This window comes from Aethina tumida, chromosome 5, assembly GCF_024364675.1.
Source record: "Aethina tumida isolate Nest 87 chromosome 5, icAetTumi1.1, whole genome shotgun sequence".
NCBI lineage: Eukaryota > Metazoa > Arthropoda > Insecta > Coleoptera > Nitidulidae > Aethina > Aethina tumida.
The window spans coordinates 12,345,927-12,361,181 of record NC_065439.1 but is presented as its reverse complement, the minus strand read 5'-3'; the positions used below and the strand labels follow the sequence as shown (position 1 = coordinate 12,361,181).

Here is a 15,255-nt window from a genome sequence, read left to right as displayed (position 1 = left end):
GGCCTGACTTAACCTAATTTTATTTAAGCTAATAAATATACTTCAGTGACAACGTAACTTAAGTTTAAGATTGGATGAGACTTGCCATTTATAATAAATATATAAATTAATAAAAAAATGAGGTTTTACTTTAAATTATTATTATTATTTCATATATAATAATATTTAAATTTATATTTGAATAAACCTAGCCTAGTCTAACCTAACTGAACCCCCTAACCTTATTTAACTCAATATAACCTAAGATTTGTTATTAGTTATATAATAATATTTAAATTTTTATCTGAACTAACCTAACCTGAACCGACATGATCTGACTTAACCTAATTTTATTTAACAGCTAAGCTAACAGAAGCTAATAAATATACTCAGTGACGTAGAAAATAAATAGAGAGCTGTAGTTGCTCAATTTTAACATGATTTGGCGTGAGCACTCTTCCATATGACATGGTCAAAAACCATTAGATTTTGAAAGCTGAGTTATTATTAATAGTATTTAAATTTATATCTGAACTAACATAACCTATATCAATCTAGCCTGACCTAACTTACCTTTATTAAATCAATGTAACGGAAGATAAGTTTAAGATTGAATGCGATTTGTCATTTATAAAACATAGATTTAGTATTTAAATTTTAACAAAAGATAATTAGATTTTGATATTTATGTTATTATTATTATTTATTTATTTAAATTTCTATCTAAACTAACCTAACCTGAACCACCCTGGTCCAACCTAACCTGACTTAACACAACCTAAACTTATTTAAAATGACTATACGTTTTGTTTTAAATTATGTGTCAATCACTAATTTATGCATTAATTTTGAAGTAAACCAACTTAGTTCTTCAATTAAATTCAATTGTTTTCTCAAAATTATGAACAGGATGAATCAATTAAGTCAACATCACCTGCAAATAATGAAAATTAAAAGTCGTAATTGGAACTACATTGTTTATTATTGAAATGTTTCAATTACTGAAGCATTCGGAATTAATTAGTTCGTTATTTGATATTCCAAGGATTACAATAATGAAGTTTCGATTACATGGACCTATAATGTGAATAATAAACTGAAATCCAATTTGAAATCGACCAGAATAATATAAATAATTTTTTGAAACGTACATTTTTAAATTTAGTCAATTAATTTGTACACAACCTAACACAATATGGACTGACCTACCCTAACACAAAGTAACTTAATTTTTTTTTTTTCAATTTTAAAGCGGTTATCGTCATTTTAACGCACGAAGTTGCCACTAAAAAAACCGCCACCTACGTAAAATTTAAATTAAACTGAATATTCCTTAATTAGGGCGAATTTTCAAACAAACAATTCATGGCTACGACAATGCGAGAGTGAATGGAACACGCCCACGCATAAAATTAGGTTGAAAGGTTAAACAAGCTCATTAATATTAGTTTTTTCTCCGTTTTATGCCCGACAACAATTATGTATAATTGCCCCCAGGTTATTGGTGCCATTCAAACAAATTCGTTGATTATCCAGATTTACATTCGACAAACGTTTCCAGACAAATTCTGTAAGTTCCATTGTGTCCGTCGCAGGTAAATTTTCGAAGGGCGCTCACAAATCGGCCTTTATTGATCCTAAATGTCCCATAAACCGTTTCTGCAGCGCCCTTAAATCATAAATCTTTAATTAAAATACACTTTAACGTCGCACGTAAAATTTAACACTTCGCCAACAGTGAAAAAATATTAAATTAGAGTATTTTGATGGAGGGTAGTCTTCGCACTACTGAATTAAACGTTGGACGTGTATTGATGGTATATGGTTGGGCTACGTGGTCGGTTTACTTATTCACTAGTGCTCGGAATGTTTTGTTATGTCGAAGCCACAAACCGCACAAAAATTTAATACAGGAAAGTGTTTTTCTAATCTGATAGTGGTTCAAGGTTATATTATTATTGTTATTCCTCAAAGAAATATTTACTACAAAAATATTCATTACTATTAGTTCTTTTATCGCTACGTACTCGTCGTTCACGTGTTGCTTTTTATTATTTATATATGATTTGATATATTGAAACCAGTATATTTTAATAAAAAAAGGAAACACTTAGTATTTGCTAGACAATTGATTTGTTGACAAATGATTACAGTTTGGTTGCCAGGTGTAATGCAAAAGAAATCATTAAAATTGCTCAACAAATTTGTGATGCATTTTTTATTAAAACCAGTATATGTATATTTAATAGTAAAATAGCCACAATTTATGATTCTGTTCTTATTGTCAAATAAATCAACAATATTAATGAATTTTTTAAAAATAAAATTACAGTGAAATTTTAAAATGAAACGTAGGATTTTACAATTGAATATTAAAAAATACATGGATTGAAATGTCTGCTTATGAATAAATGTTTACAGAAATAATTAAAAATTTTATATTGATACTTTGGAATTAAATTCCGCTTTTGATTTGCCTAATGAAAAATACAAATTTTTATCCATAAATAAAAATCACCTATTTTATAATTTAACTTATAAATTCGAAAATACATGTTGAAACAATAAAAATTGATGGAATAATAAATGTCACACGAGAACATTGCATAAGAACAAAATGACTTGAAATAGATTTATTATCCATTAGCGTTAAATATTAAAACAAAACCATTAAAAACATTTCCAAATGAACCACAAACTTAATTATTGCCTCGTTCCAATTTTCTTCCACAACAAACATTTACATGGAACTAATTGAATTGAAACAAACACAAACAACATTTAACGAAACACTCACGGGTCACAAACGACTGAGCAACATTAAAAATAAAAAGCTAAATGAAAACGAAAATCCAAGCGGTCGATTAAAAATAAAAATTCTAGATAAAATATGGACCGAGAGTTTTATTGGACCACGTCTAGCACAGAACCTGCTCCTTATCCAAACACTCGAGCCCGCGTCCGTGGATAAATTGCATTGCACTCTTTTAAAACGGGACAGGTTGTTCTTACATGTTCTTACATGTAAGCCGACAACTCCGCATAAAACATGCCGTACGGCCACTCGATACATATTGTAAGTCCGATAGTCCGGCACGTTTTATTTCGGGGCACAACAGGAAAATTAATGGAAATCGATTTCACCAAACACCCGATTCGTATCGTGTTGGATTGTTTCGAATCTTTTACACTTGTTCTCAAATACTTGAAAATTGTCTTGATTTTTTTTGTTATTTTGTTTCCTCAAATTCTTCAATGTCATTTTTTTAAATTCTTATAATATTGTCCATGTTTTCTGTAAATTTCGCATATATATGAAATCTGTTAGATTCTTAATATTCACAGATTTCTTAATTTTTTTATCTTATTTAGACTTTGAGACTACGAATATTCTCCGTTTTTATAATTTACAAGTGTCTCAATTCTTTAGAAGTAGATTTTGTTTTTCAGATCTTATAGTCCTCTAGTTCTATTAAATTTTCTCTTTTTGTTACTAAAATTTCTAATCCCATATTTTAATTTCTTTAGAATCTTAAAATTCTATGAATAATTCAGATTAATTTAACTTTAACTGACTAGGTTCTTATTTAGATTCTTTAGTTCCTTTAATTCCTTTAATTTGTTAACATTTTTTTAAACTTCTTTAGTTACTTTATATGTCTGAGATTTGACTTTTTAGTTTTTAATGTTGTTTAAATTTCTTTTTATTTTTTTAACATTTGATCTCAAATTTTTTAATTATCTTTCCACTTCAAATTCTTTAAATTTGTTATCTTGGGAAATAAGATTAATTCTTTAAGTTCTTAAATTCATTTAGTTGCTCTAATTTCTTTAATTCTTTTAATTCTTATATATTTTTTAATTTAGTCGCTTTATATGTTTTTTTTTATTTTTTATATTCTTTATATTTTAAGATTGGGAAGTTTATTAATTTCCCCTTTCAAATTATGCAGTTATATTTCAGAAATTAGTTAAATTATTTATATATTTGAGTTAGTTCATTAGTTAATAATCTCTTTACATTAGTTCTTTAACATTCTTAAGTAGTATTTTAATCTTTTATGGTTTATAAAATTCTTTATTTTTTTAGACTTTTTTAGTTTGCAGATCTTGAATTCTTTAATATAAAGTTTTTTTAGTTTCTTTAATTTCTGTAGTTTCTTTAGTTACTCTAGTTCCATTAATTCCTTTAATTTATTAAAAAAATTTTTTAAACTTCACATGTTTCAGACTTAACTTTTTAGTTTTTAAAATTCTTTAAATTTCTTTTTATTTTATGTTTAACTTTTGAACTTCTCAAATTTTTTAGTTATCTTGCCTCCTCAAATTCTTTAAATTCTTAATTTTATTTAGTTGCTCTAATTTATTTAATTCCTTTAATTCTTATATATTTTTCTAATTTAGTTGATTTAATGTTTCAATTTTTCAAATTTTTTAATTTTTTTTTTCTTTATATTTTAAGATTGGAAAGATTATTAATTTCCCGTTTTAGATTATGCAGTTATATTTTAAAAGGTTTTCATTCTAGTTTTTTTGAGTTCTTATTTTTTTTTTAATTTTGTTTCCTTAAAATTTCTATATTTCAGAAATTAATTAAATTCTTTGGATATTTGAGTTATTTCATTAGTTAATAATTTCTTTACTTTAGTTCCTTAACATTCTTTAGATATATTTTAATTTTTTCTCACCTATAGAATTCTTTTTTCAAATATTTCAGTTTTACAGACTTCGAATTCTTTAAAACAAAGTTTCTTTCATTTCTGTAGTTTTTTATGTTTTTTTCTTAATCTCTTAGTCACTTTAAATGTTTCAAATTTGCCAAATCTTTAAATTTTTTATTCTTAAATTCTCGAAATTGTGAAATCTTTCATTTCCAGTTTCTTAATATTACGCAACTATATTTTAATCTTTATAGGCTGGATTCCCCAACTCTTTCATTTTTCTTAATTATCTGTATGAGTTTTTAAATATTTGAGTTATTATTTTAGTTTATATTTAAAACTTATTTAAATTTTACGATTTTTAAAGTTCCTAAATGGCATTTAATTTTTTATGGTCTCTAAATTCTTTATATTTTTCAAATTTCTTTTCTTTTTCAGTTCTCAATTTTTTATCTTCCTTTGATTTTCAGACAGTGAAGTTTCTTTAATTTATATTTTTTTAAAGAATATCCAGTAATATTTTAAAAATTAATACTGAATTCCTTAAGTTCTTTAGTTTTCTTGACATATTTTAGAAATAAGTAAATTTATTTAGATATTTGAATTAGATTTTTTAATTTATTCAGTACCTTCAATTTCATGCATTCCTTACATAGTAAAGATCCGTAGCTTAATTTTTTTCAACTATATTTAAATTTCTTCTGTTGAGTCTTCACTTCTTTAGTTTTCATGACTTCTCAGATTTTCTTAACTCTTTTTGTTTGTTTTAAAATCCTTTATATAAATAAATTTTCTGATTTTAAATTTTTTACTTTTTAGTACCTATAATCTCTTTAGTTTTTCTAAATTCTTTATATTTTAAAATTCTTAAAATTTTTTAATTCATACAGTTATTTAAGATTTAAATATTTAAATTACAATATTATTTAATCATTAGATTCTACACTTTTCTTTGTCAGCAGCCAGAGAATCATAAAACTGAATATATATGGCATTTTGTCGAGTTATATGTGATCGATAGCCATCCTAAAAATAATCTCCTTTGATTACTGTAATAATAGCGGGGCAAATAACGGTTATTAATCCAAAAGCACCGATTTTAACAATGAATCAATACTCAACAAGAAAAAAAGAAGTCAAATAAAAAGAAAAACGTTGCTTTTAAGAACATTGACAAGGAAAAGCTGCAGCTTTCCCGTTTAATTTATGCAAATAGTTTACAGCGACGTTTAATGGGGATAAGTCAGGATTAAGTCATTGAAATGTCGGTAATTATGACCGTGTTTCCGTAGTGTTTAAAAATTTACCAACTACTTACGGCGTTCTTTCCTAAAAGGTATTTTATTATCGCACTTTGGTAACTTAATACAGCAGAAGCGTACGGAGGATACAAAAGATGTCATAACGGATCCGACTTCGGAATTGCGGCATATATGCTTTCATATTGTGCAACGTTGTCACAAACGGTCGCGATTGAATTGAAATAGTTTTTGAGACAATTAAATTACTTGTACAATAAACGTTACACCGTACAGAATTGCTTGTCGTACAATTGTGCCTGTTTAAACAATTACCGTTTGTTATTCCAGGAAAAAACTAACAAATTCTGTTTATTCAAGGATGCAAAACGTTCAGGGTGTAAATGTCGAAGTTTATATTCATATTTTGATATTCCTTTGACTTTGTTTATGTATCGACGTGTTTTACATTGCTCTAGTTAAACATGCAGATTTATTTATATTTATGTATGAGTTGGAGAGCTCGAACATGTAAATTTATCTTCCGATTCTGAAATAAAAATGATTGAAAAATGTTGAAGGGCACATTTTGATTTCGAAGCCAAATACACTGTTCCCAGAAATTAACCAACCACCCATAATTTTGTAAATAAATTTTTGTATTTAAGTAAAAAATGGAAATCTGAAATGGAGAGGCCCTTCCTATTAAAAGCTTATTTTTGAAGAGCATTTTTTAAAGATGCTCATATAGTAATTAGGTAAAAAATGTTTCCATTAGATGTCTATTTCTTTGATTAATATTTAAATCAAAAGTAAATATTTAATTCTAATTTAAAGTTTTTACATTTAAATAAAAATTGTTATTAAAATAAATTCTAAAAGACAAAAACATTTTTTTACTATTATTTGTCCGTTCTTCTCAATAATATTAAAAACAAATATAAATATTTCAATTTTTGTTCTAAAAATATTAATTTAAAATAAATCCAAAAAAATCAATCAAAAATGATCCTATTATTTGTTTAGTCTTTTCAATAATATTTAAAACAAAACTAAATATTCCTTTTTTTGTCTAATTTCACATTTTTACAAGTAAATAAAAATTGTTTTAAATAATTGATTTAATTAATAATTTAAACATGCAGATTTATTTATATATGTATGAATTGGGAAGCTCAAATATGTAAATTTATCTTCCAATTCTGTAATAAAAATAATTGAAAAATATTAAAGGGCACATCTTGATTTCGAAGGCAAATACACTGTTCCCAGAAATTAACCAACCACTCATAATTTTGTAAATAAATTTTTCTATTTAAGTAAAACATAGAAATCTGAGATGACAAGAACCTTCCTAATAAAATTAAGAACCTATCTTTGAAGAGAATTTTTAAAAGGTGCTCATATAGTATTTGTCAAAAAATGATTCTATTAGTTGTCTAGTTATTTATTTTTTTTTGTTTATTTTTACATTTTTACAAGTACTTAATAATTTAAAGGTGCTCATATAGTATTAGGCAAAAAAATGTTTCTATTAGTTGTTTATTAACCCTCCGAATAACTTAGAGGATGTGAAGCGTCTTCTACTCGAAATTTGGGAAAATTTGGACCAATATGAAATTCAAAACCAGATTTTGAATATGAACAGAAGATATAAGACTGTCAATTGTAGTAAAGGTGGAAATACCCCATATTAAGTCCAAATTTTTTTAATTTTTATTTTTTTTTAGAAAAACAATATTTATTAAGATTTTTTGTAACAATTATAAATAAAAACCTGTTTTTAAATAAATATAGAGACGTTTATTTTCCCTGTTTTCAGAAAATATTAATAATATCAATAATTATTGGTGTGTGAAGAGTCTTGAAACAGTATATTTATTACAGAAAGTGCACCGACAAGTTATTAAATTTCCCCTTTGTTCCATTTTAAAATTTACAAGAAATTCGCCAATTAAATCAGCCGGAAACTTTCAAAACATCCCTGCAGTCTTGTCCAAACAAAGTTACGATTTCATTCCGTAATTCTCGTATATAATATAAAGCGTAATGTCATTAAAAATTTAAGCAGTAATGTTGCAGCCAACGAGGAACCGAAAACTTATTATCACCGCACATAAAATATAACTCGCAGCTTATTTTAAATTAGGTTATGCGCCATCACTTCCTTTAAACGCCATTATTTCGCAACTTTGTATATTAAGTAGTGTCTGGAACACTTGTTACATTCTATGTTACATTGGTTGTGTGATAACGCCGGACTGAAATCCACACAGATTTTTATCAAGCGAAACTACATAACATTTCCCCCTGTAACTTTATTGCAGCAGGATAAATTCATGTACAGCTCCCATTGGAGCGTCCGAAAATGGAACTTGCACATCTTCATTCCGGTTGAAAGGGGAACTACACCCCTAACCGCCGTATTTATTGTCTCGGATAATTTTATAACGTTACAAACTTGTGTGCAAAAACACGTCGTTATTTTTACACGTGCATGAATCCGAAACGTTGACGGAAAATGTAATGCTCACTTACCGGGTTTATTATATTTTTTACTTTGGCCACGGCACTGGTTTTAATCCGGTTTTGTTCCAAGATGAATTTGTACGTATTGTGGTCGCGGTTAGGTAATAGCTTTCGGAAAGCTCTCGGTTCTGATGTGTATAAACTGCAGCGCTCGCGTGGTCCTTAATGAAAACGGATGAACTCCTTTGTGCCGTCTTAAATTGCTTTCCGGATTACATATTAAAAATCAGATCGCCCCGTATGAAAAATGCATGGTTTTTTCATCGTTAAAGGAACGGCGAAAGGTCCAGGGAGGGATGATGTAGTGGTCTTTGAAGTGGATGAAAACATACTCGAATTATTGATTAAGATGTACATATCTATAACCTCCTTAATTTTGGGTGTTCTGGTGTTTTTATGTTTGGTGCTTTTTACAATTTTATGTTGTATCATATGTAATTCTTATAAATTCAAAATTATATATATTATATTATGTCATAAAATCATACAAGTCATATAAATAATTTATATTTTTATAAATAAATTTATTGAAAATCAGTAATAACATATTATATATTTGCCAAGTAATTTACCACCAACATGGATTTTATACATGATAATCTTGCGAAATATGCATCTAAGGTTGATTCAAACATCAACATGAGAAACTTCTTGATTGGCCAGCTCAAAGTCCGGATCTAAATCCAATTGAAAACGTAAAATTAAAACTCAAAAACCAATCAAAATGTATAATCAAAAGGATATTAATTCATTGGTGTTTTAAAAAACCTAAGTAAAAATTATTTTGATTTAGGTACAAGTATAATTATATTATATAATTATTTTATATATAAAAAAAAATAATTTGATTGCACTTAATTAGAGGTGTACTTGTCCTAATTAACATTAAGTTAGTAATGTATGTTATGTCATACAGTATAAATTGTTCAAAAGTATTAATTTAAGTTCAATTTTTTTATTGTTCATATATTATTCAAAATTAAAAAAAAAATCTATATTTAATTTTTTATCTTATTTAACCTATTTATATATAAAAATTTTAATTTAAAATATATTCTAAAAACCAATGTTTTTATTAATTATTTTATTCCTTTTAATAATATTTAAATCTAAATTTGAACACACAATTTTATTTCTAAAAACATTAATCCAAAAAAATGACATAATATTAAGCATAAACTTGTAATAGAAATATTTCTATTACATATCTATTTCTTTTATTAATATTTAAAACAAAACTAAATATTTAATTTTTTGTTCTAAAAATTTTAATTTATAATAAATTCAGAAAAGTTAATCAAAACTTTTTCTGTATTTGTCTCATTTTTTCAATAACAAAATTAAATACTAATTTAACATTTTTAAAAGTAAATAAAAATTGTTAGAAAAATATTAATTTACAATAAAGTCTTAATGACAATAACAATTTTTTTATTATTACTTGTTTGTTCTTCTTAATAATATTTAAAACAATTATTTAATTTTTTGTTGTAAAAATATTAATTTAAAATGAATTCAAAAAGGTTAGTCAAAACTTATTCTGTTATTCGTCTCATTTTTTCAGTACTATTTAAAACAAAGCTAAAAATTTATTTGCCTTGTCTAATTTAATATTTTTAAAAGTAAATAAAAATTGTACGAAAAATATTGATTTCAAATAAATTCTAAAGGACAATAACAATTTTTTTATTATTATTTATCAGTTCTATTTATTAATATTTAAAACAAAACTAAATATTTTTCTTTTGTCTAATTTAACATTTTCACAAGTAAATAAAAATTATTCGAAAAATATTAATTTAAAATAAATTCTTAAAGACAATAATATTTTTTTTATTATTATTTGACGTTCTTCTTAATAATATTTAAAACAATACTAGATATTTAATTTATTGATGTCAAAATATTAATTTAAAATAAACTCAAAAACGTTAATAAAACTTCTTCTGTTATTTTTCACATTTTTTCAATAATATTTAAAACAAAACTAAATCTGTATTTTTTTGGCCAATTTAACATTTTTACCAGTAAATAAAAATTAGTAAATAAATATTAGTATTTGTCAATTATTTTTATTATTATTTAAAAAAAAACAAAATATTTAAGTTTTTGTTGTAAAAATATTAATTTAAAATAAATTTTAAAAAGTTAATCAAAACTTCTTCTATTATTTGTCCCATTTTTTCAATAATATTTGAAACCAAACTAAATTATTTAGTTATTATTTATTTGTCTAATTTAACATTTTTACAAGTAAATAAAAATTATTTAAAAAATATTAATATAAAATAAACTCTAAAGGGCAATAACAATTTTTTTATTAGTTATTTAATTAATATCATTAATTTAAAAAAAAATTAAAAAGGATAATCAAAACTTTTTCTGTTATTTGTCTCACTTTTTTCAATAATATTTAAAATCAAAGTAAATACTTATTTGTCTAATTTAAAATTTTTTGTTGTTAACATATTAATTTAATATAAATTGAAAAAGGTTAATATAGACCTTTTCTGTTATTTATCTCATTTTTTCAATAATATTTAAAACCTAACTAAATATTTATTTATTTACCTAATTTAACATTTTTACGAGTAGATAAATATTAATATAAAATAAATTCTAAAGGACAATAACATTTTTTAGTATTTGTCGGTTATTTTTATTCATATTTAAAACAAAACTAAATATTTATTTTTTTTGTAAAAATATTAATTTAATTTAAATAAAAAAGGTTAATTAATTTTTTTTTTTTTTGTTATTTGTCTCATTTTTTCAATAATATTTAAAACCAAACTAATTATTTATTTATTTGTCTAATTTTTTACAAAATAAATTATAAATAACAATAACAAATGTTTATTATTATCTGCCTGTTCTTAAAAATTTTTAAACTAATTATATAATTAAGTGTCTTATTTAACCTACTTAACATAGAAATAAAAATTGATCTAAGAATATTAATTTTAAATAAATTCAAAATGTCAATAACATTCTTTTGTCTATTCTTCTTAATAAAATTTCAAACAGAACAAATAATTTTCTTATTTAACACATTTATATAAAAATAAAAACTGTTTATTCATAGTTCTTGAATAATCCAAAATTTTGTTTATTGAAAGCACTTAAACCTATATAAAATAAACATTAAATAATGGAATTCATAAATTAAATAAATTTTCTCTTATTTGGGACTTAATATATATATATATATATATATATATATATATATATATATATATATATATATATTTAGTACTAAATAGAAAAAACTAAAATATTTATTGATTACTATACTAAATAACCGTTAAAAATTGTTTGTATATATAAATGAATATAAAGTATATTAATTTTCTCTTAATAACAAACTTTCTATTCATTTGTGTATAGTTTTTTCGAATTTTAAATTTAATTAAAATATTAATTTAAAATATATTTTAAGCTTTAATATTTTTGTACTAAATAAACGTTAAAAATTTTGTTTGAATAAATGATTAGAAATTTAAAATATAAATTTCTTTTTTAATTACAAATTTTCTATTATATCGCATATTATTTTTATTATTAATTTTCAGGAATGTGAAAATTCATATTTAATATAAAAATGTTATTTTAAAATAAATTTTTGTATTATATTAGAACAGAATATATTTTAGAACAATACTCTAATTAAATAAATAAATACAACAATTTTCACAACTTTATTATTAGAGTAAGAATAATCCTTAACAAGCTTCTTCAATTTAGCTATTAAATTAAAAAATACCCATGCCATAAATTTACAATATGAGAACAAAACCATCTGTATCTACTTTGAATTATTTGTCCTAAATACGTCAACAAGGAAGAACTATCTGCATTTTATCGAGCATTTTGAAACGAAACCGAACACGTGACAACACATATTTTATTCAAATTTAAACGTGTCTTCTACATTGGCGCCAAACATAAATAGACCACGATAAAGAAAACATTACACTTATTTTCACCCACCAAAATTGTTTTATAAATGCCTCCATTAACATCTTATCATAAACACTTATCAACTAACTAGCTGGATAAATATTTTTTTAATTAACTCTTAATTAACATTAAAACGTGTACGACACCCCAAACAAATAAATACATCGCTTACACCCTCGAAAATTACCATTTCTTGCGACTATAATCACATTCAGCAGGAATAATAAATAGTGCACGACGGTGGAGCGATATTGACTGCCGTTTTATACGTGAGATTAGTTTCGCGCCAAAACTTGCCCCGCGGAAATCCTGCTAAGTAGACAAAGCAACCGCATTATTCATACAGATTATCTTTTCTTTAATGTTTTTGATCTCCGAATATTTATTTCCTTTTTTATCTGTTTTATTTGCATTTTTTGTGTGCTTTATCGTTCGACACGATCAACATGTCGAAGGTGGTGATGCTGCGGATGGTGGTGGTGATAGCAGGAAGCGATTGTCGGAGACGACCGTGACCGGCGGTGTGAAAAAGCGAAAGCTAACGTAAAAACGTCGTGACAACCGTTTTACTCACTCGCATTCGGTCCATGAAGTCGACTGTCGTCAATTTCACACCAGTGCCCCAATCCGAGAGCTGCAGGACGAAAAATTCGAAAGCGCGAGATCAGGTCCAGGAAGTGGTCCTTGTCAAACTTGTCACTGCACTGTCGCGAGGAGCGCGCCGTCCGCGTTCATGGGCCCCCCACAAGTCGGCCGACTGAATGGTGACTGTCGTGGAGCGGCCCCGTGTGTACTGCGTCCTGCGAGCGCCGACGTCGGCGGAGCGTCGGCGCCGAACGGGATCGATAAAATGCCACGCATCCCGCACTAAAATCCCAAAAACTGGTAGTTCGGCCGCTGTCTGCCGTCACGGGGGAAACTTTTCGGTGACGAGGGGCCCGGTAGAAACTGGCGGATGCGCCGCTTCCGACGTCCACGTCGGCGGGATTGCGACGCGGTGAAATGTAGCAATTGCGTTTTTATTGCGTGGGTCAAGGCGATGGGTGGATGACTTAACCGATTTATTTATAGCGTCGCGTTACAACTACAACCTTCACGTGGACAAAATACCGAAATTTAAAATGTTGGTACCGCCACAAGTGATTGTCCGCAAACCTCCAATTGGTTGATAAAAAGTCTCACGTCAGGTGGCATAAAAGCAGTGAACAAAAGGATGCCGGATCAGCTTCACATAATAATTTTATGGTTCTATCGGAATTGCGTACATCGAGAGCGAGGCAAGCCTCCGGGGGCATAACGAACAATCGACTGCTCCGTTGCACTCGGGATGAAAACGGGGAACATGAACGTTGAACAGGATCGACTTGTTTTTCGTATAACCAACACACGCCTTTGTTCGACTATTATTTCGGTGTTTGTTTTAAGGAAATGTTTCTGTGATGTTTTCAAAGAAATTTTATTGTTAACTACACGTGTTTTCATTTGACTTACAAAATAAACTATGTGGAATATAAATTTTATTTGTTTATTAATTGACTCGTTATTATAAAAAGAAATATTTTTAAATTGTAATTAATAAAATCATTATTATTTCATCTGATAAACTTTTGAATTTATATAAATTCTTTATAAAATAAAATAAGGCAAATTTCTCAACACAATATATTAACAAATCTTAAATATTTTATTTTTTCTTCCTCACAGGATCAATAAAATTAAATTAAATTAAAAAACTTTTAACAAGTCATAGTCAGAAATTAACTAAAATGGGTAAACTAAACTAAAGTTAACTTATGAAAACTTAATTAGTATTTTTATTATTTTTTTATTAATATTTTTATATAATTTAATAATACAAAAGAAACTATTATTTTAAACTGTTGTGCAATGTAGTTTAACCTAACCTAACTCAATATATCCTTATATAATCTAATTAAACTTAACAAAATTTTATTTTAAAATAATAAATTCTCACTATTCTTCCTCACACGAGGAATAAAATTAAATTTAAAGAAAAAACAAGCTTTTAATTTTTTTAGAGGTAATCACAAATTAACTAAGATGAGTAAATTAAACTAAAGTTAATCTATAAAAACTTAACTTTATAAATTAATATTTTTATTATTTTTTTATTAATATTTTTATATAATTTAATAAAACAAAAGAAACTATTATTTTAAACAGTTGTGCAATAAAATGAACTTTTTAACCTCAATTAACCTAATGTAGTTGAACCAAACATAACTAAATATATCCTTACATAACCTAATTTAATTTTAAAATAATAAACCCTCAATATTCTTCCTGACACGTGCAATAAAACTAAATTAAAAAAAAACAATCGTTTAATTTTTTTAGAGATAATCTACAAATTAACTAAGATGAATAAACTAAATTAAATTAAAAAATATAATAATCTTTTAATTTTTTAGAGACAAATTAACTAATATGAAAAAAGTAAATCAAAGCTAACATATGAAACTTTAAAATATAGTATTTTTATTAATATTATTATTTTTATTAATATTTTTATATTGTTTAACAAAAAAAAAGAATATATTTTAATATTTATTTTAATTTACAAATTACCCAAAAATTTCGAATCAAGAAAGACACACTAAACTAATTTAACCTCAATTTATCTTCCTTACATGAGCAATAAATTAAATTAAGAAAAAAACATTTACTATTTTTTATTTAAATTTAATTAAGCAAGAATGTTTTATCAAGAAAATCTAAATCATTATTTTAAAATTATAAATAAACGTTAACATAACCAAACATAACATATCCTAATTCAGCTTAATTTGATATAACCTAATCAAACCAAACATATCAAAATTAATTACTAACTAAAATTAGTATTTTTTTTATTTGTATAAACTTCT

The 15,255-nt window shown here is 25.4% G+C and overlaps 1 protein-coding gene across 1 annotated transcript in view; it reads right to left on the bottom strand.

The window, feature by feature from the left end:
- LOC109598304 (heparan sulfate glucosamine 3-O-sulfotransferase 1) overlaps window positions 1-13,135 on the bottom strand; it is a 114,826-nt gene extending 101,691 nt beyond the window's left edge. The window contains exon 1 of the mRNA XM_049968335.1: window positions 12,942-13,135. The gene's annotated coding sequence lies outside the window, so the exon portion shown is untranslated. The remainder of the gene's footprint in view (window positions 1-12,941) is intronic.
- Between the last annotated feature and the right edge of the window lie 2,120 nt (window positions 13,136-15,255).